This window comes from Miscanthus floridulus, chromosome 7 (assembly GCF_019320115.1).
Source record: "Miscanthus floridulus cultivar M001 chromosome 7, ASM1932011v1, whole genome shotgun sequence".
NCBI lineage: Eukaryota > Viridiplantae > Streptophyta > Magnoliopsida > Poales > Poaceae > Miscanthus > Miscanthus floridulus.
Window position 1 is genome coordinate 88,545,806 of NC_089586.1, and position 22,026 is coordinate 88,567,831.

The 22,026-nt window shown below is 46.2% G+C and overlaps 1 pseudogene; it reads right to left on the reverse strand.

Moving 5' to 3' along the window:
* Window positions 1-14,180: 14,180 nt before the first annotated feature.
* Window positions 14,181-16,544, reverse strand: LOC136463729 (cytochrome P450 86B1-like; annotated as a pseudogene).
* Between the last annotated feature and the right edge of the window lie 5,482 nt (window positions 16,545-22,026).

Sequence of the window (22,026 nt, forward strand, 5' to 3'; positions counted from 1 at the left end):
GAGATGGAATGGAAGGTGCAAGGCAAAGGTATAACCTAGGGCATTTCATTTCATCGATCATAGGTGTGTAGAGAAGTTGATAACCGGGTTTAGGATAGATGGCCGTACTATCAAGAGAGGCAAACTTGTTTGCATATCGGTCATCTAGTGCCACTCGAGTGATCTAACTTTGCATCGTTGCTAGGATTGAGTGGCGTGGCAAGTTGAGTGGCTAATCCTTTGGAAAAGGTTTGTGAAAATGCTAACACACATACACATGGTGGTGTACACTTGGTGGTGTTGGCACATTTACAAAGGAGATGAAGTTGGAGTTGATGTGGATCAACTCGGCGAAGGAACAGAGGCATGGGTTCGAACTCCACCGACGGAGTGTCTGCCCGTAGAGTGTGGACAGTCCGACCGTGCCACCAGCGCCCTATATAGAAAAGATAGGGTCTCATAGAGTGCATCGGATGCTGGTCACATGGTGACCGGACGCTGGGGTCCTACGTCCGATCAGTGGCGGTAGAGAGCGTGTAGGCGTCGATCTTTGATCGGACGCTGGCGCTAGAAGTGACCGGACACTAGTAGGGTGCGTCCAGTCAGGCTGACGTATGGTGACGAAGGCGACACCGAAAAGTTGGAGAAGGACTGGATGCTGACGCTGCGTCCGATTGTGACCGACCGGACATGTTCGGTCGTGACTGGTACCTTACTAGAAATGACCGAACGCTGAGGTTTCTGTGTCCGGTCAGTTTGAGCAGCTACGTCCGGTCATCACTTGACCGTTGAGATCAAGTGACTGAGGTTGAATGGAGGCAACATGTGGCGAGCATCCATTGACCGGACGCTGAGGTCCAGCGTCCGGTCGATCTGACCGGCGCGTCCGGTCAACCTGAAAAATGCCTAGTGAAGGGGTAACGGCTAGTTTAGCCCATGGGGATATAAATAGAAGGTGGTCTTGGCCATGGCTGGTGCTGACCACCTTGAGGGACTTTGTGTCCATGCTTGTGAGTGCTTGGGAGCCCTCCATCTCACATATGCTTGATAGTGATCATCCGATTGTGTGAGAGAGCGATTCTAGTGCGATTGTATTATGAGGTTGCATCGAGTGGCACTAGGTGATCGAGTTGCAAGCCGGTGATGCTTGTTACTCTTGAAGGTTGTCACCTCCTAGACGGCTTGGTGGTGGTCTTCGTCGAAGCCCGCAAGAAGCTTGTGCGGTGCTCCGGAGAAGAGCTTTGTGAGGGGCATTATGCTCGCCCCGTGGGAGCCATGAAGAGCAACTCTAGTTGAGCATGTCATTGAGCTACCCTCACTTTTAGGGTAGGTTCTTGCGGTGCCTGACGTGCGGGCTTGGCGGGTGATGCCAATTAGCCACCGAACCACCAAGTGAGCGGTCGACACAACAGGGACTAGCGTGTTGGCAAACATGTGAACCTCGGGAGAAAAATCACCGTGTCAACCTTGTTCTTCCCGTTGGTTTGCATCCTTGTTACACAAGCTTGTAATTACTTTTATATACATTGTGCTAGTGTAGTTGCTCTTGTAATTAGTTAGCTTATGTAGCTTACTAGTTACCTTCTTGCTTGTGTAGTATAGAAGTAGCTCCCTTGCGTGGCTAATTTGGTTTGTGTAACCTTGTTAGTCGCATTGCTTAGTTTGTGTAGCTAAGTAATTGTGCTCCCTAATTTAGCATTGGTTGCCTTGTTATTGAGCATTGCTAGTAAGCTTAGATAGCTTTGTACTTTTGCTTACTAGTTTGTATAGGAACTCCCTTGTTGCTTAAAGTACTAGTGGCATAGGTTTGTATGACATTGCTTCTAGAATTGGTTAGGCGTGCTCTAGCTAGCCCGGCACCTTTGTTGCTTAATCAATATCTTTGGAAGGTGCTAGAGAACATAGATAGATGGGTGTAGTCTTGGCTAGACCGATAGTTATAATTCTACACTTATTTCGGTTAGCCGACGCAATTAATTTTAGAAAGGACTATTCACCCCCTCTAGTCCGCCATCTCGACCCTACAAAGCTTCACCATGTTCATTGGATGAAACATGATGCATGGTTGGATCAAGATCAACATGCACAACTTGGTCTTCATCTTTGTCTTCGACGGGCTTTACTTCACCAATGGCAAGCTTCTTGATTGCTTTGTGTGGAGCTTCTTCATTACCTACAATCTCAACATTGACTTGCTCCTTTTGAGAGCCATCGGTTTCATCAAAAGTCAAGTCTACCGTGATTTCAATCAAACCGGTGGTTTTATTGAAAACACTATATCCATGTTCGTTAGTACCATAACCAAGCATGAAGCCTTCATCAACCTTTGGAGCAAACTTTGAGCTTATGGATTTCTTGTTAAGTATGAAACACTTGGATCCAAAAACTCTAAAGTAGTGCACCTTAGGCTTTTTACCGGTTAGAAGTTCGTAGGTAGTCTTTTCTCTTTTCTTGTGAAGATATAAGCGATTGATGGCATGGCATGCCATGTTAACCGCTTCTGCCAAATAGTTGGTTGTAGTCCTGTACTCATCCAACATTGCTCTTGTGGCTTCTATGAGCGTTCGGTTCTTCCTCTCCACAACATCATTTTGTTGTGGAGTGTATGGAACCAAAAACTCATGCTTGATTCCTTCTTCATCAAGAAACTCTTCAATGTTGGTGTTCTTGAACTCCGTCCCATTGTCACTTCTAACTCTCTTGATTTTGACATCAAACTCATTTTGGGCTCTTACTTGCAAACTTCTTAAAGATACCTTGGACTTCACTCTTTTCACGCAAAAAGAATACCCAAGTGAAATGAGAATAATCATCAACAATTATGAAACCATATTTATTACCACCAATGCTTATATAAGCGACGGGTCCAAATATGTCCATGTGAAGCAACTCCAATGGCCTTTCGGTTGTCACAACATTCTTGACGGAATGTTTAGCTCCAACTTGTTTTCCCGCTTGGCATGCGCTATAAATCCTATCTTTCTCAAAAGAAACATTTGTTAGTCCAAGGATGTGTTCGCCTTTTTGAAGTTTGGCCAAGTTCCTCATCCCAACATGGGCATGTCAGCGATGCCATAACCAACCCATGCTAGATTTTGCCATTAAATAAGTCTTAGGATTTACTCTATTTGATGTGAAATCAACTAGATAGAGTTTTCCTTTTAAATGACCCATAAATGCAATAGAGGAATCCTCCCTTCTATAGACTTCCACACCCTTATCCATAAAGAGACAATTGTAACCATCTCATAAAGTTGTGAGACAGACAACAAATTGTATCTCAACGAATTCACAACTAAAACATTTGAAATGGAATTATCATTTGATATAGCAATTTTACCCAATCCGAGAACTTCTCCTTTTCCATTGTCACCAAACACAATATTCCCACTTTGATCATGACTTGGTTGGAATGACATGAACATGTCCTTCTCTCCGGTCATATGATTGGTGCATCCACTATCCAACACCCAACTTGTTCCACCGGAGGAATATTCCTACAAAGACAAATTAAGCTTTTGTTTTAGGTACCCAAAAAGATTTGGGTCCTAGGGGGTTAGTCACATAAAACTTAGGCACCCAAACACTCCTCATAATTTCCTTCCTCTTTTGGGCACCAACATATTTGACCACAATCTTGCCATCCTTGCCCCAACAACACATATAGTCACTAGCATAGCACCATGGAAGTGGTGCTTGTGGCTTGGGGGCCTTGGATTGCTTCGTCTTGATTGTCTTGTCACTTGTAGGTTGGATCTTGGGAATGTAGACCTTGTTGTTGGCCTTGCATATAAGCTCATCAAGAGCAACGCCCTTGTTGAACTTCACACAAGGCACACCATTGATCATGTTCCTTCCATTGGTCTTTCCATCATACCTATTGTAGCCAATGCCTTCCTTGATTGATGGGTGCTTTGATGACTTGTATATAGTCTTGTTGGATTGCTCTTGACACTTGCACCCATTCTTCAAGGTTATCTTCAACCTATGAATCTCCTTGTCTTTCTTCTCTAACTCAACAAGGTTAGTTGTATATGCATTCGCATCAATTTTATAGCATCTTTCATAACCATTACTAGTGGAGACATTAAAATCTTCGGTTGCCTTAGGAGAAGTTGAAGTGCTAGACCAAAGAGTATTATAGTTTAGCTCAAGATTTAGGTATTTTTTCTTCCAAGCGTGTGAGGCTCTCTTGAGCTATACTCTTCTCATTCTTGAGGCTAGCTACTTGATCATTAATCGAGGAATGTTCCTTAGTCAATTTCCCAATTGAGTCATTGGCTAAAGACAATTCTACGGTTAACTTCTTAACCTTCATCTTTTCCTCGGTGATAGATGCTTCAAGTGCAAGGTTTTTCTCTCTCTCTTAAGTGATTATATCTCTTTGCATCTCTAAGCATCTATCCCTCTTCTCTAATTTCTTCATTAGCATTTTTATTTTAGTGAAGGCCTTTTTACCAAATTTCTTTATGATGGTTGCTTCAATTTCTTCTATATTCTCATCACTACTATCATACTCATCACTAGAGAGATTGGGTGTAACATGTACCTTCTCCCCTTAGCCATGAGGCAAGTTGGAGTATAGTAGTCATTGTCGATGAGGTTGGAGAAGAGCTTCAGTGATGAAGATAAGTTGGAGAAGAGTTTTGGTGGTGAAGTTGAGTTGGGGAAGATCATGGTCGGTGAGGAAGAGTGGTGGATGGCGATGTTTGCGGCTCCCTTCTTTTTCTTTTTCTCATCATCACTTGAGTCACTATCATTTGACTCCCACTCTTCCCTAAGATGAGCTTCACCTCTCTTCTTGCCTTTGTTCTTCTTGGCTTCATCCTTTTCGTGCTTGTGCTTCTTTTTCTTATTAGGACAATCGGCTATGAAGTGACCGGTTTGACCACATCCATAGCAAAACCTCATTTTGAATCTTCTCTTTCCATCACCATAGGTCTTGCGGTTGCTCTTCTTCTTCATAAACTTTCTAAGATTTATAATCACAAATGCAACCTCCGTATCGAAATCTTCTTCTCCACTTGAGGAATTATCCTTCATTTTCTTCTTCTTCTCTTGACTTAAATCTTGACCTTCATGTTGTTGAGTTGCTTTAAGGGCTGCACTCTTGTTGTATCCCATTGCATTAGAATTTTGATTGTGAGCATTGATTGCATCTTCATCTAGACACTCATGATGCTTGAGTTTTGAAAGAACTTCTTGGGGTGTCATCTTATCATAACTGGGTCTTTCTATGATCATGGATGCTAGCATGTTGTTCTTGGCTCTATAGGTTCTCAACATCTTTCTAGCAACCTTGTTGTCATCCCATTCGGTGCTTCCAAGAGCTATTATGCGGTTGACCAATGCCATAAGCCTATCAAATATGGATTGTGTTGTTTTATTTTGCAAGAACACAAATATTTTCAATTCACCATGAAGTAACTCAATGTTGCCTTTTCTCACACTCCTATCTCCTTCAAATGACACTTTTAAAGTATCCCAAATTTGTTTTGCACTCTCCATTCCATTCACCTTTCTAAACTCATCTAGAGCTAGGCTTGACACAAGTAATGCTACGGCTTGTACATTTTGATGGAGAATGTGCACTTCTTCCAGAGTTATCTCTCTATCTTCATCGGTAGGAATCATCTCACCAACATCCACAGCTTCCCAAAGTCTTGCAGCAATGAGATGCATTTTTATCTTGTAAGACCAATCGGTGTATCTTATTCCATCAAAGTGAGGTGGCTTGCCAATGTTGATGGAAGGAGTATGTAGAGGTGAACCTTTAATGAGTTGTCCAATGCCAAAGTTCATGTTTGAATATATTCCCTTTCCATGAGCATGCTCACCGGCTCCAATATCACTAGCGACATCTTTGTTTGCTTTATTCTTGCCACTTGTATCATTCTTGCCACTTATTGCATCATCAACCTTCTTGCTTAATTCTTCTTTTATCTTGCATCTTCTTCATTTCATCTTGGAAAAACTTGACTTGAGCAGCCATCAACTCTTCAGCTATTTTCTTGGCCATCTCGGCGGCATCGGCTTGCATCTTGTCAGACTCCATCATTGTTTCTTCTCATGCGGTGAAGCACTAAAAGAAGACCTTGCTCCAATACCAATTGAAAGGATCTAACAATGCCTAGAGGGGGAGTGAATAGGCATATCTAAAAATTAACTGCAAATGCTAAGTTCAAATTTGTCGGTCAATGTCAGAAGTCTCGACGCCTATGTGAACTACAAAAGCAGTGCCAAATTTAACTTTGTGGATAAATAATCTTACAACCTCACTTCCTAGTGGTTTGGTGAAGATGTTGGCTCACTCCCTTGACGCTGAAATGCACCAAACCGTAGATCAAGTCCAAACCCTAAAATGAAGTTCGGGAGAGAGAGACAAACAAATACAAGTAATCTTGAGCATACACAACAACAAGCACATGGGACACAAAGATTTATCCCGAGGTTCGACAACCCCACAAAGGAGCTCCTATGTCCTCATTGTTGAGGTGACCACAAAGGTCGGAGTCTCTTTCACCTCCTTGCCTCTCTCAAGGCAACCACAAAAGTCACTTGAGCTTTCCACTAAGAAATCAAGGGTAATACAAACTTCCCAAGGCTCTTCCACAAGATGGAAGCTCTTGGGCAATGCCTAGCCAGCTAGGGGAAAAGCCCCAAGAGTAATAGATGTAAGTCCAACCGGCTTGATGAAGAAATCAAGTGCTCAAGCTTGCCAAATTAATTCTCCCACTTAATCCACTCTCCTTTCACTCAAAACCCTAGGGGGATCGAAATGGAGCAAAGGAGGGAGGTGAGGGGTGCCTTTGTTGCTTGAGAGCTGTTGACCACGAAGGTTGGTGAGCTGTGTATCCGTCCATAATGGTTAGAAGAGAGGAGAGGGCTATTTATACTCATAGTAGAAATCTAACCATTCAGATCTAAGTCGGAAGTTTCGATGCAGATCTTAGGACTTCCGATCTTAATAGAAAACACTGTTCATGCAGGGTCAAAAGTCAGCACAAGCAAGTCAATGTCAGAACTCCTGATAAACGTCGGGACTTCCGAGTATCGTGACTCCCGACGTACGTCGGGACTTTCGACCGGTGCTGTCAGCCGGACAGCAAAACCCTAGGTGTCGGGAGTTTCGACTCATGTCGGGACTTCCGACGGCCACGGTCACCATGCAGGCTAAGTGATTGGGCATCAGGACTTCCGATGGTCGGGAGTTCCGACACCAACAGTCACTGAAAAATATTCTATGTGCTCGAGGAGTGCTAGAGTGTCTCTCTTTTGATTTTATTTTTATGCTTGAGCACTTTATCTTCGTCAGCCCAACTAAGTTTGCATCCCTCTTTATAGTGCGGCGGATCCTAAACTCAAAAAACTAAATAAAACCCTTGGAGAGCGCTTTGAGTTCGACTGCCTTTACAACTTCAAGAATTGAGGGATATCATTTCATCTTTATCAACTCTTTGAATCTTTCATGGGACTAATAGCTACGACATATCTCATTTAGATCACATTAGTCCCTAATTTGGATGTCATGAATACACCAAAACCCACATAGGGGGCAAATGCACTTTCACCATGCTGGTTTAAATGGTTTAGTATACCATCTAACATCTTATTTGGACATGTTGTAGGTGTTGTGGGAGCCATACGATGGAGAGGGGGCACTTCCTTTTCATTTGAGCAACATGTGGGGGCGTGCAATGACTTCTATAGGTTGAGGTGCCCTCTAATATGTTTCTATGCTATCGAGTTCCACCTGTCAAATAGAGTTGCACGTCAATTTGGAGTGAGACAGCTTTGGCCAATGGCTCCATTCTCGACTGGCGTTGACTTACACCAGTAAGTGTTTTGCTATTTTAAATGTCTCGTGATGGTCCATTTCCATTAATATGGTGACATGTACATGGATTCAAGTAACGATGACATACGTGCAGGTTGGATCGTCAGAAGAACAGAAAGATTTTTGACTGGGAGAAGCACCACCAGTACTACATTAAGCAATGGGAGCAGATGCATGACAATGTGGACGAGAACAACAAGCCGCACACGAACCATGAGTTCAGGCGGTACCAAGCTTGGTACCAACGTGCGACATGTTCCAGGCTGAGGGTACAATGGATAGAAGATGACTACGTCGACATCGAGTCCTTCGATAATGAAGACGCGGCGTACGACCAATCTACTCATGCAGGAAGGCAGGACCAATCTTGGACAGAGTGGTAAGTCAATTGCCTTATTTTTCTATGTTAAGTTGCATACCAATACATTATGCATTAGAGGTATCTATTTTAGTTAGTGCCACCTTCGAGCCATAGCATCCTTATAATACATTAGATTATTGTACAAAAGGAAATAAAACCTGTTGCTATCTGTTCAGAAGTATTATTACTGAGAACTTTGTTGCAGGGCAATACCCTCAAATGGTCCATTGAAGACATTGAGCGTTTTCGTCCGAGGGTCAGGGATGACGACACACGTAGCTTCCTAGACATAAGATTCAAAATATTCTTTTAAACATATTATTAATACGTTAGATTCTTTTAGTTAACATAATTTTGTACAACAGAGGCTATCATGTCGACTACGTCGTGCGGCTGCTCATTGTGGTTGTAGGACAGGCACGACGCAAGACGTGTACGTTTCTTCCGTAGGTAGAGGAGGCTTAGGTTCCTCTAGCTAAGCACCTACAGGGGATGAGGACGAGGACGAGGACGAGGACGACAATGACGTGGACCAGAGGCATGAGGAGCTTGGCCCCTCTCAGCTCTAGAATGCTCCCTCGACTCAGCCTACATAGCCTCCAGGCACTAGGCAACGCCATCCACCTGACCCTTACACTCCAGCTACCATCACTCTTGGTCACAAGGGTAAGGGTAAGACTAGAAGGAAGTAAGGGTTTGTGGTAGATGTTAGTATGTAACATTATGGATTTTGTAGTTACTTTCCTATAACTATTTGGGACTGTATGGATATTGTGGACTATACGGGACATGTTATGTTGATTGTGATGTTCGATGTGGTTGTATTGCGCTCTTTGGATGATTAAATGTTTGGATTATATAATAATGTCTCTGTTTGTAACTGTGGATGCTCCTAAAACAAGGGAAACTCTTGTAAATTTTTTCATGAATCATTAATTATACTACACTGCTAAAAAGGCACAAATATAGTACACAGATTAAATGTAAATTCATTAGAACATATATAGTCCAATCGTATCGTACAGATGCTTTCCAGATGAATCTAGGCTTTTCAGTAACAGTGAACGAATCTAGGCTTTTTAGACATTGAAAATAGACTTTTCAGTTACAAGGACGAGGAGTACGATGACAATAATGATTTATCACTTCACTTACATAGTACACCTATAGTATCTAGGCTTTTCAGTAACAGTGAACGAATCTAGACTTTTTAGACAATGAAAATAGACTTTCCAGTTACAAGGACGAGGAGTACAATGGCAGCAGTGATTTATCACTTCACTTACATAGTACACCTATAGCATCTAGGCTTTTTAGTGATTTATCATGTCAACGACGAATAGACTTTTTAGGAAATGAATCTAGGCTTTTCAGTGTCCATTGAAATAGGTTCTTCAGTGAAACTAATTAGGCTTCTTGTGACCAGTTATAACACATTGAAACGACAACTAAACCTACCTCTGCCTATATATACGTAATGCTGGATGCATTGCTACTTACTTCCCAACTAGTATTTTCTTTCGTTGTAGTACCAATGTCTAGAGGGTCGTCTAGAGAGAGAGGAAAGGGGAAGGGCTACCATTGTGTGGGAGGGTTCTCTTGGTCCTGATTTCTTTGAGGAAGCTCTTTATGAGAGGTTCCCAGTTGAGAGCAAAAGTGATTTCACCAAAGAGGCACCACTGAGAGGATACGTTGAACAGAAAGAAGAGTGGCCAAAATGCATGCATGGTGAGCACTGTCTAGTGCAGATGTTCACCGAGGAAATAGATGCAGGTCGTCGTTTCTTCAAATGCCCATAAGCATGGGTAATTGCTATTACTATTTATTTCTTCAATATGTTCCTCTTCTATACAACTTACATGACATACTTATTGCAGTCTTCCTTAGCCGAAGAAAACTATGGGTTCACTAGGTGGGTCGATCCTCGACCTATTTATCCTCATGCGGAGTACATCTACTACCTGCAGGACCATATCTTCGATCTAGAAAGAGAAGTTAGCAGCGGTTACAACAACAACGAATAGGACGACAACAACAATAGTGCCAATTCACAGAAGGCACTCTGCAATGATCTATATTGCACCTGCCCTAACCACAAGAACAAGGGGCCTCCACCGTCACCCCCGCCACCACCAACAACAACAATGGGAGGCTACTGTGGAGAAGGTGCAACATAATTTGCTATGTGGCCACACTACTAGGACGGCCCTATCTTATTCACATGGCACATCCATGTGTTTGTTGTTTGGTTTAATTACCTAAGGCATGTTAGGTTTAGTCAAAGGAACTCTGTACCCTAGTTCGGTATATGTTATCACATGCCATTTCATGTGTTTTGTGTGTTGAATTATATAATGCCCTACTTCGTTAGGTTTGCAGCACATGATCACATTTCACTATGTCCGCAACATTATACTGAATATTATGACCACAAATAATGAAAACAACTACATAATAAAAAGTCCAATACTATGTCACATTAAACAACACAATAATACTAGAAGTACGTACCGACAGTAGACAACATTGTTCATGAATAAATCATAGAATTAACAAGTTATAGAGACTACTGAGTGCAATGAGACCACTTTCTCTTCCTTAGGGCATCGAGATTCTCTTCCATCGCTGCTTTCACTCGGCATGCACGCTCAAGCTTTTCTCCCTCTCCTCCCTATACATAGCAACATGCCTCCTTTCCTCCTCTTTTTTGTGCTCCTTTTTTGCAGCCTCCTCTCCGCATTTCTTCTCCATCATCTCTTTGTCCTCTGCCTCCCACCGCAACAGTTTCTACATCCAATCCTTATCTTCAGGCTTAATCTCAGTGTCGATCCACTGCTCAAAATCACAGAGCAGTGGAGGGGTCTGCAAAAAATGTAATTGTTACAAAACAAAAAAAATCATGCAAGATGTCATATGACACAAATATCAATTCCTCACCATCTTGTTAATGCAGCGCTGATGAAGTGTAGGCTCAAATACAAAATTGGAACACACCCAATACCTCTGCCTATACGTGTCCTCTTCATCGGACTTGGCTACCTTGCAAGGATCGCCGCAAAAGCACATGGGCACTGGAATACCACTAGGCAGAGGCAATGGGTCGAAGGCATTTCTGGTCATCCGGCCATAACTATAATTCAACCAATTTCGTTCTAAGAACCGAAAGCAATTAACATTAAACCCTAAACCTAGGGTTTCTCATTTGATGCACAACAATAAACCCATAACATAACAACATGCGCTGAGGTTATCTTGGTTTGCTAGCTTTTCCACACCTTGGCATCCTACGGTTGTATAATACAAATATTAAAAATTGCATAAAACCCTAAGTAATGATGATTCTTAGGTTGAAAAATCCGACTAATATATACCGAATCGATGCGAAAAAACCAGAAGGGGAGCGAGGATACCTTGCTCTCGAAGATCTATGGATCAAATCAAAGTTTTCAAGGTCCAATATGCCGATTCGTGAGGTAGGGCGAAGTGGGGAGAGAAAAACCCAAGACGGAGGAGAAAGAAGAGGAAGAAGGCTCGGGCAGAAAGGTTGGGGGCTGGGTTAAAACAGCACCTCGGCGCCATAGATCCTGGCGCCAAGCTCGGTGCTAGGATCTACGGCATTGAGCTGCCTGCTAAGTCACCGCCACGTCTGCGTCGAGCCCAAGACCTCGACACCAGCATCAATGGCGCCAAGAAGTGTAAGCTTGGCGTCTGCAACGATGGCGTCGAGCTAAGGGTCCAGATTTTAAAATCATATCTTCAGAGGTATATTTGTGATTTTTTTCAAAAAAAGAGCTAAAAAATAAAAAAAGTTGGGCAATACTACTCCCTCCTCTGCTGCCTCTTGCATGTCTGTCTTGTTCAAGTGTTTAGCTAGTGTTCATGGTCATCCAATGAACACGACACGACGTGAGCCAATGAGCGATGGCATGGCGGCGATCACCACCACCACTAGAGCGGTCTGATCCTAACCCTGCACTCCCTATTGTTGACATGGCATCGCCGAAGACGGAGACAGAGAGCTTGTCCACTGCCGCGCCACATCGCATCACCCTGGCGTCGACGGTCCATGCTCGCAGCACTTTGCCGAACACCACAGCCGCACGACAGCACAGGCATAGTGGCCTCTATATCGGCCCTGCCCATCACCGCAAGCCCCACCGCGCCTGCGCTGCCGCCCTGGGTGCGTCCCCGTCGCTGCCTCCTGTACCTCACCTTGCGCCCTCGCACGCCATCCTTCTCCATCGACTCGCTATCCATGTGCGGCCTCGATGCCGTCACCCTTGCCCGGTCGTCCTCCTCGGCCCTCTCCCAGAAGCTCGATGCCGGCATGCCACCATGAGCGCGGACAACGGCTGCAACGGGAGGTTCGTCATCGAGTACCATGGCGGTGGCAACATTACAATGTCCACTCCAGCGAGCACTTGCCGCGGGTCCGTGGTTGGCGTTCAGCCAGCCGCCAAGTAACTTGAAGGTGTTCGCCGTGGCAATGAGGGCCGGCTCACGTCGTAGCCATGGGCGCTAACTGAACAACTGAACAAGCGAGACAGGCAGCAGGGAGGAGGAAGAAGTATTGCTCGGTTCGTTTGGGCCGTTGGATGGTCTTTCGGATGGCTGAAATCGAACAACTGCTCAAGTTACAGTAGCAGTAATAACTGCACTGGAACTCACCGTGAGCGGTACCGTGAGGGATAAGGTTAGGAGAGATGGGCATTTTGGATATTTTTACTGGCCGGATCGACATGTCAGAGCTCATAAACTGTTAAAAACAAATAGAATGTAGACGAAATGGCTTGTAAGACAAAAAAGTTTAGAGCAATGATATCTATGAAAACTTGAACTTTTTAATGACTCGTAGATAATTGCAAAATTTTTTAATAGCACACAGATAAAACCCTCGATGTGTTGGCATGGCAAGAAAAATCTTTGAAGCACTTCAAAACCTCACGCCACTCCACATGTCAGTGTTAGCAGGGTGAAGCAGAGAAAGGGAGAAGGGTGGGGAATGGATGGAAGGAAGGTTTGGTAGGACCATAGGAGTGTATATATAGTTCAATAAATTGATTGCCCCTCTATCAGGGCCCAGTGTCCAGGGAAGTAGGATGCCTCCAACACATCAATTGATACTTGGACCTACTATTATTTATAGTTCAATAAATTGAGCACCTGGATAATCACCTTGCATTTAGTTCAATAATAATTATACAAAAATGATAGATTTTAATCCGATACATCATAAATTGATACTTAAATCTACTACGGTGAACTAAGCAACTTGCTAATGAACATGCCAAGAACTAAGATAAGTATAAAATAGGTGAAAGAAGAACAGGAAGCACATTTCTTTCTCAAAGATATGAAATCTTTCATCATCTTTATTGAAACCCTGATCGTTTCTTTGATCTGTGGTATAATCGTCTCTTCCTCCTCCTGCACCTGAAAAGCTTTATGCCTTGCCATCTCAGCATGTTTACCCAGAGTCGTTCTTTCTTGTTATGATCATTAGAATGTACGTGTAATTAAAAAAAAAATCAAATCTAATGGCATTAACTATATGTTAATAGACTAATTATATTGTAAAGTGTACTACCTCTGTTTCTGAATAAGAGTCATTCTCGCTTCCAAAAAGTCAACAACTTTTAACTGTGGTCAAATATATTTAACAAAATATTCACCCTGTTCGTTGATGCTGAAATTTAGTTTATGTTGATGCTTATGCTGAAATGTTGTGAGAGAAAAACACTGTTTCATGGTTGAAAATTAGTTTTGAATAAGCTCAGGTGAATAGAGCGATTAATATTTATGGTACATAATTAGTATCATTAGGTAGATTGTTGAATATACTTTAATAATAAACTTATTTGGATATATAAATATTACACGTATTTTTTATAAACCTAGTCAAAGCTGAGAAAATTTGATCGGAATGATTCCCACAACGACTCTTTTTTAAGGACGGATGAGTATAAAATAATGTTTGTATTTCAAACGGATGGAACAAATGTACATTCGTTTGTTGGAACACACAGCAAAGTGAATTTTCATGGGACGGCATTACCAGTTTACCACGATACAACATACTTACATACACACAGAGAAACAGGAAGTATATAGCACAAGTATGCCACTGCCATAGTATATATCCATGGGCTCATTCACCCATTCATCATATTAATTTACGCATTGGACGTCTTCCGCCCTGAGTAACTTTTACTTAGTTCTTTCCCGGGTGGTGTAGTGCTTCATCCCCCAGAAAAGGGGCCTGCAACTGATCTTCTTCAATCTTCCCCTGTTCAACGAGAAACCGATGAATCCACGAGTATAAATGAAATGAAACACACTGATTTTATGCATAATAACAGTCCTGCTCAATCGCGCGCGGCATTTAGAGGCAGGTCGTGTTAATGGAGCGAGCACCCACCTGCAAGATCAGCTGCCGCAGGCACAGGGTGGCCGAGCTCGTGCCGCTGCTCCCTGGCGACGATGCGCACCATGAGCCCGCTCTTCATGTAGAGCGTGGTGTTGAGCTTGGGCTTCACCTCCTACCCCGGCACCACCTCCACGCGGAACCGCGCCAACACCGCCGCCGCCACCGTCTTCATCTGCGTGTACGCGAAGCGCTTGCCGACGCACAGCCTGGGCCCCGCAGTTGAACACCACGTCCTTGTAGGGGCTCTCGGCTCGGCGCCGCCCGCGAACGCGCCGCTCTTGTTGAGCCACCGCTCCGGGCGGAACTCCAGGCAGTCGGGGCCCCAGGTGGCCTTGTCCCGTCCCATGGCGCTACGTGAAGTAGATCACCTGCTGCCGCGGGCGCACCAGCGTGCCGTCCGGGAGCACGTCGTCCTCCAGGGCCTCCTTGAAGTCCACGGGCACCGGCGGGTCCAGGCGCATGGACTCGGTCAGGGCCGCGTGGAGGTAGTCCATGGCCCCGACGTCGCCGGCGCGGGCGATGTCGTCGATGACGCGGGCCTCCACGTCCGGGTGGGAGGCGAGGAGCCAGAAGAACCAGGTGAGCGCGACGGAGCTGGTGTCGCGGCCCGCGAGGATGAAGCTGATGCAGAAGTCGCGCAGGAACTCGATCGTCGGAGTACCCCGCCGCGGTGCCGGCGTCGGCGTCGGCGGGAGGGGGCGACGACGACGACATGAGCCGCGAGAGGAGGTCGCAGCGGCCAGCCAGGTCCCCGACTTTGCGCATCTCGGCGCGGCGGTCGGCGACGGTCCGCTCGGCGAACTCCCGCACGGCGCGGGCGGCCTCCACGAGCGCCCGCTCGGTGCCGACGCCGAGGAGCCGCTTGGGCTTCCAGATGAGGGCGGCGTGTAGAACCTGGTGAGCGAGAGCTCCGTGGCGCGCTCGAACGCGCGCGCGAACGGCACGTCGGGGAGCCCGTCGGCCAGGCACCCAGCCTCCACCCCGAACGCGGCGGCGCAGATGTTGTCGAACGCGAAGCGGAGCAGCACGTCCTGCAGGTCCACTACCGCGTCGTCCCCGCCTCGCTCGCTCAGCGTCTCCAGCAGCGGGACCAGCCGACCACGCACCAGCCGCTCGATGGTGGCCGCCGAGAACTGTGCATCTCGGCGCTGGCCGGCCTTCCGCTGCGCGCGCCACGAGTCGCCGTCGGCGTTGAAGATGCCGTCGCCGAGCAGCTCCGCGAACCGCTCCCGGTAGTAGGGCCCCTTGGGGTAGTTGTCGAAGTTGGCCTTGAGGACGTGCTCCACGTTGGCCGGCACGGAGGTGATGACGCCCGAGGAGCCCCCGCCCCAGGTGCCGCGGTACGGGAACGTGCCGCGACACCGGGACAGCACCGCCGCGCCCCAGTTGTAGACGTCGCCGATCGCGAGGTGCGCGAACAGCGTCGGGATGATGCCCACCACCGGCCACAGCATGGGCTCGCCCGGCCGGGACGACAGCCGGCTCCTGGCCGCGCTGCAGACGAAGAGCACCGCGGCGGCCACGGCCAGGTCCGACGCCCGCACGTACTCGCGGAGGAAGCGCAGCGCCATGGCCACGTGCGCGTGAGCCATCGATCTGTCACTCACTCTGCCAGCAGGTGATCTGTGCTGGCGACGGACGGGTAGATAGATCCACGTGCCAAGCTGATGAACTGTGCTGCAGCCTGAAGAGATGAACGGACCGCCGCATTGATATCTGGGATGCCCTTGGAAGTTGGAACGCGAAATTCCCAAGTGCCCATGCGCGCTGGCCTTATCCCTGACGTGCTCCGATTATGCCCTCATGAGTTCGCGGGTGCAAATGTGCAATCTGTTCGCTGGTGCTCCGAGCTAGCTAGGAGATTGATGGTTAATTACTAGAGTATCGTGAATCAGCTGGCCGGTGCAGCAGTGAGGATGACCACGCAGGTGGATGGCACAATGAAACAGCTACCGAGCAGGCGAGCACCATTTGCCTTCGTTTGTTTCTCCATGCATCTGTGCAGTACGTACGCTAGACGCTAGTAGTACTGCGAGCGTCACGCGGTTTTGTTGTCTACCGATGTTGTTGCCAGCAGCAAGCCACTACGTCTACAAATTTGTGCTTGTAGTGCATATAACACATTTACACATAGACAAATCCGAGCTTTTAGGCCTGTTCGCTTCAACTTATTAGTCAGCTTATCAATTAGAATCTACAATATTTTTCTCTTACAACAAAACAGCTTTAGCCGACTTTAACACCAGCCGAACCGGCCCGTGACACGGCTCTGCTGGGAACCGGAAAATGCATCGTCGTCCGAAAACAGACGTGGCCCCACGCGAATCGAAGCACATGATCCCGACGCTGATCCGGGCGCGGCTGGCATGTTCAGCGCAGGTTTCCCTGAATCGCCCGGGAAGCCAAAGGATCGCCTCGAAAGGGCTCGTGTCAGCGTCACTGTTGGAGAAAAGAACGAGAGCGAAGGAGCACCACTTGTGGCCAGCGGTGCACTCACGGGCGGGTCCGGGTGTGGCACATTCTGCGTGTTAGGGCCCCAGAGGATCCTCTTGCACGGGCATTCAAAGCGAAATATTTTTCTTCTTCTTCAAAATAAGCAATATACATATACATACATATATATATATATATATATATATATATATATATATATATATATATATATTAGTTCATTATTAAAAATAACAAACAGAAGAAAGAAAACGCCAGGCAACCATCTAGCGATTATTATATACAAGTTTTCGAATAAATAGATATTATTGTGTTAAGTTTTTCTTTAAAATAAAACAACACGTACGCACCCAAACACTAGCCTTGCACTGGAACTCCGAAAGAGTGCATACAAAGTAGCTGCACCGGTTGGTGAAAGAAACTGCATTGATCAGCGGTCACAGGCCTTGGGCCTTGTTTAGGTGCCATCCAAATTCCAAGTTTTTTCACTCAATCTCCATCACATTAATTTTTAGCCGCTTGCATAGAGTATTAAATGTAGGTAAAAAAAATAACTAATTGCACAGTTTAGTTCGAAATCATGAGATGAATCTTTTGAGCCTAGTTGGTCCATGATTGGACAATATTTGTCAAATAAGACGAAAATGCTACTATTCATCGGGTTGAAATTTTTTCGCAATCTGAACGAGGCCTTGGTTTGCGCAATAAATTTGAAGTTTCCCCGTCAACTGCTCGTTTCGGCAAAACCTGCCGAATGCTCCCAGCTCAACATTTTGAGAAGCCTGTGCGAAATGGCGATTTAAACCGAACGGTTCTTCCATTCCATCCGCACCCAAACACTAGCCTTGCGTGCAGCCCCGCGCCATACTCCTCGTCTCTGTTGACATCGTGAAGTGCTATTCCATCCGTTCTATAATCATAACTAGTTTTAATAAATTTCTTCATAAATTCGTTTTCTTAGAGCATTTATTTCAAACGTTTAGGTGTCATTATGTATATTATTAAAAAGAGTTTAACTTTCGACAAAACGAAAATGAATTGTAATTTGAAATAGAGTGATCGAGTACTTTGGTTTGTGGATACACGAGAAAAGCTGTAAGCTATGGCACCGGCCATTTCAAACACCGAAACAAATGTGGTGATCGATGAGCCACATTTGTATGAGCATCCAATCAAACGAAGAAGCACGATATTGTATTCGCCATGAAAATTCAGTTAGATTAAGCATCCAATCGAACCGACAAAGCGACTGTCGGGGATATACCTCCGGTACCTACAAGACAAGACATGGGTCGCACCATCAAAGGTGACTCAGGCCATAAGATCAAGGCGTGCACAAACAAGGCTATAAAAAGATATGATTTATTGTATAATACCAAATATGATATTTTCCTCGTAACCCTACCCTCCAGAATATATAAGGAGAGACAGGGGTCCCCTAGACGAGATATCGAATCTGATATACAATCAATACAAAATAACATAGCACATGATGTAGGGTTTTACGTATACTGACGGCCTGGAACCTGTATAAATCTTGTGTCTTGTGTCTCTGTACCATCCGGTTCTTATTACGCGCACCTCCACCGATTCATCTATTACCGCGGGTATACCCCTCGGTCGACTGCCGACCAGATTTCGTCGACAGTGACGCGCCAGATAGGGGATGTGCGTGCTGATTACATGACGAACCAGATGGCGTACCCTCAAGATCAACATCATCCACGGCGGCTCGTTGGCCTGAAGCGAGGGATCTCTCCTGGCCCTCGTCAACAACTCGCCGCGGATGACCACCAACCATTGCATCAGCTCCAAACCTCCCTGCGCTACGTCGAGATCAACCGCACAGATCGACTCGGGCAAAGAAGGGCACGACGACTCGACAATTCCACAGTCAGGATGCGTTTCACCCGCCGGCTGATCCAGCTCGGCTGCGCTTTCTGGCTCGCAACTCGCCGCTGACGCTGATCCGTCTAGTTGTTGCGGAACATGAAGTAACGCCACCAAACGTCCAGGATGTTGGGCCTCTTCTCCGTTCAGATGCGACTCACCTCAAGCTGGTGCCTAATCTTGCTTGGCCCCACGCTAGTCGACTTCGGGTCCTGGATCCTGGATAGCAGCATCAAGCAAGGCATCTGCTCCTCCTCGACCGGACGCACCTCACCTACAAGCTAGCTAGCGTGCGGCCGCCAGCGCAGCTGGGTCAGCTGTCCACGCCTCGATGGGTCGGCTACATCTGCGCAACAGTCCTACTCTGACTCGGCCGAGCATGCACGGGAGTCCTATCCTGACTCAATCGTACATACGTGATGGCTACTGCTCATCACCGTATCCATCGACGCCAACCGATCTACATGCAAGCCAATAGCAAGCAAGCAAGAAGGACGCACGATCTACACCGCCATGCAAGCTAGCTTTCACATAGCTCGGACATGCAAGCGGATTGACTTGCATTTACATTCATCATTGCCTTCGCGATCGCGTGCATGGCTACTACTTGGTGCCGTTCAACACGTACAACGCCGCGGTCGTCAAAGCAATTCAAGATCAATTCTTCTACGTAGCAAGTCGCTCGACCACGTCAAGCCACCAAGCAAGCCACTAAGCAAGCCGTCCGAGCCATCAAGCGACCCGCCCAAGTCTAAGCGACATAAGGACGACGTTGCCCGGACTACTTACTCCGACCACCTGCCGCATCGCAATGACGATCGCCGCGATGAACAACGCAATGATGATCGCGACCGCCGCCATGACGACAGGCTAGAAAGCTCGAGGGCCGGGCAATTTTGTCGACGCCGACCAGATAATGTCATACGCCGCCGATAAGACTTTATGACTAAAGATAAGTACCCTTCCTATATATATCTGCATTTAAAGTTTTTGACATGATGTCTCCATTTTGTTTCTCCATGATTATTCTCCAAACGTCGTTGATCGAGGGCCTATATCTGCATTCTAGGACGGCGTTGCTCGTGCTTCCCGCTTGGATCGCCACCCACATCGTGATGATGATCGCCGTGAAGAACGGCGTTATAAAGATCACAACAGGCGCTATGACAATCGCGAACGCCGTCATAATGATCGGTTAGAGGGATCGAGGGCTGCACAGCCACGTCGCCGTCGACCGGAAAAACTTCATCAACAACATAGAGCAGCCAAGCGCTAAGCGCAATTTTAATGCTGCCTACGAAAAGCTCCTTGATGGTCCTTGAGACGTTCTACAAAAGATATGTACCTTTTTATGTATATATGCATTTCAATAATGATTTTATCTGTAATGTTTTCTCCATTTGTTTTCCATAGTTTTTTCCTTTGCTTATTTCTCCATGCTAAACATCTTTAAGATGACGCATACTATCGCCATTCAAATCAGACTATGCCCTCGCCTCGGTCGAACAAGCTCATGGGCTTCGCCTCCCCACATGGATTGATTCCGTTAGGCTCCGATTACGCCCGTTTGCCTACGACTCCGCGTAGCCATCTGAGCTATCAAGCGAGCCATCCGAGCTATCAAGCGAACTGTCCAAACTGTCAAGCGAGCTGACCAGACTACTCGTTCCTGAAAGCATCTAGGCCCCTAGTTGGGTTTCGGTGATTAATGACGACACGAGATTACTATGACTAATGTGTGTTTTGCAGAGACAATTTAAGTTAGGTCATGGTAATGGTAATTGATTAAGCAATCATGGTTGTCATGCCCCTATCGATGGAAATCATTTTGGTTTTCAAAGGATGGACGATAAGGTTAAGGACGGACTAGTTCTAAGTGTTGTTTGGTGTTGGAGAGACGCTTAGAGTAGTTTAGGACTTTGTTTTTCCTTTGGCCGTACTATTAAGGGGGTATGGACTAGTAGCTTGACCTAAGTGAGTCTAGTGTGTTAGGTGTGTTGCACACTTATCAAACCTAGCACTAGGTAGCTCAGGAGTAGCCCTAAGATCAATTGGAGTAAACTTCATTCACATAAGATTTTGAGTTAGAAGTGAATGGAGGGTCAAATGACTGACCGGACGATGGTCTGGTTGTGACCGGATGCTGGAGGGTGAGTCCGGTCAGTTCATTTGATCAACTACAATCATCTGGTACTGACCAGACACTGAACAGTAAAGTGATCGGACGTTGGGTGCCAGCGTCTGGTCAACTCTAGAGAGGTTTTAGAGAGGGATTTTCTTGACCGGACGCGTCCGGTCGGTGCTGACCGGACGCTGGTTAGGATCCAGTAACTGACCGGACGCTGAACAGTGAAGTGACTGGACTTTGGGCGCCAGCGTTCGGTCAACATCAGTAAGGTTCTAGAGAGCGTTTTTCTTGACCAGATGCGTCTGGTCAGTACTGACCGGACGCTGGTCAGAGTCCAGTCAGAGCTTAACTGCTCTTTGTAGGTATAACTAACCGGAGCGTCCGGTCACCTCGTAGAATGCTGACTCGGCCTCCAAACGTTTTGTTTTGAATGAGGGGGTATAAATACTTACTCCACACATCCAAGGAAGGTCTCTTGCTCATTTGTTCATCTGAGAAACATCTTGAGAGTGCAAGGGAGACCAAGAGCCTAGTGAGGTGATTGAGATTTGAGAATCCAAGATTAAGGTCCTTATTAGTGCAAGGAGAGTAGCAAGTGTGCATCCATCCTTCTCATTAGGCTTGTCGTGGTCAAGTAAGAGTTTATGCTTATTACGCCATCACCTAGACAGCTCGGTGATCGCCATCACCTAGATGGCTCGGTGGTGATTGAGAGTTTGGTGATCATCCGACGGACTTTGTGGATGACCCAACTCAAGTTGTGAGCGGTTGTGGGCGATTCACCGTGATGGAGTGTCGAAGAATTAGCCCATAGAGAGCACTTGATCCTTGCGCGGATCAAAGAGGAGCTACACCCTGGCGCGGGTGCTCCAACGAGGACTAGTGGGGAGTGGTGACTCTCTAATACCTCAGGAAAACATCGCCGCGTTCCTTTCCCTCTCTTTATTTTGAGT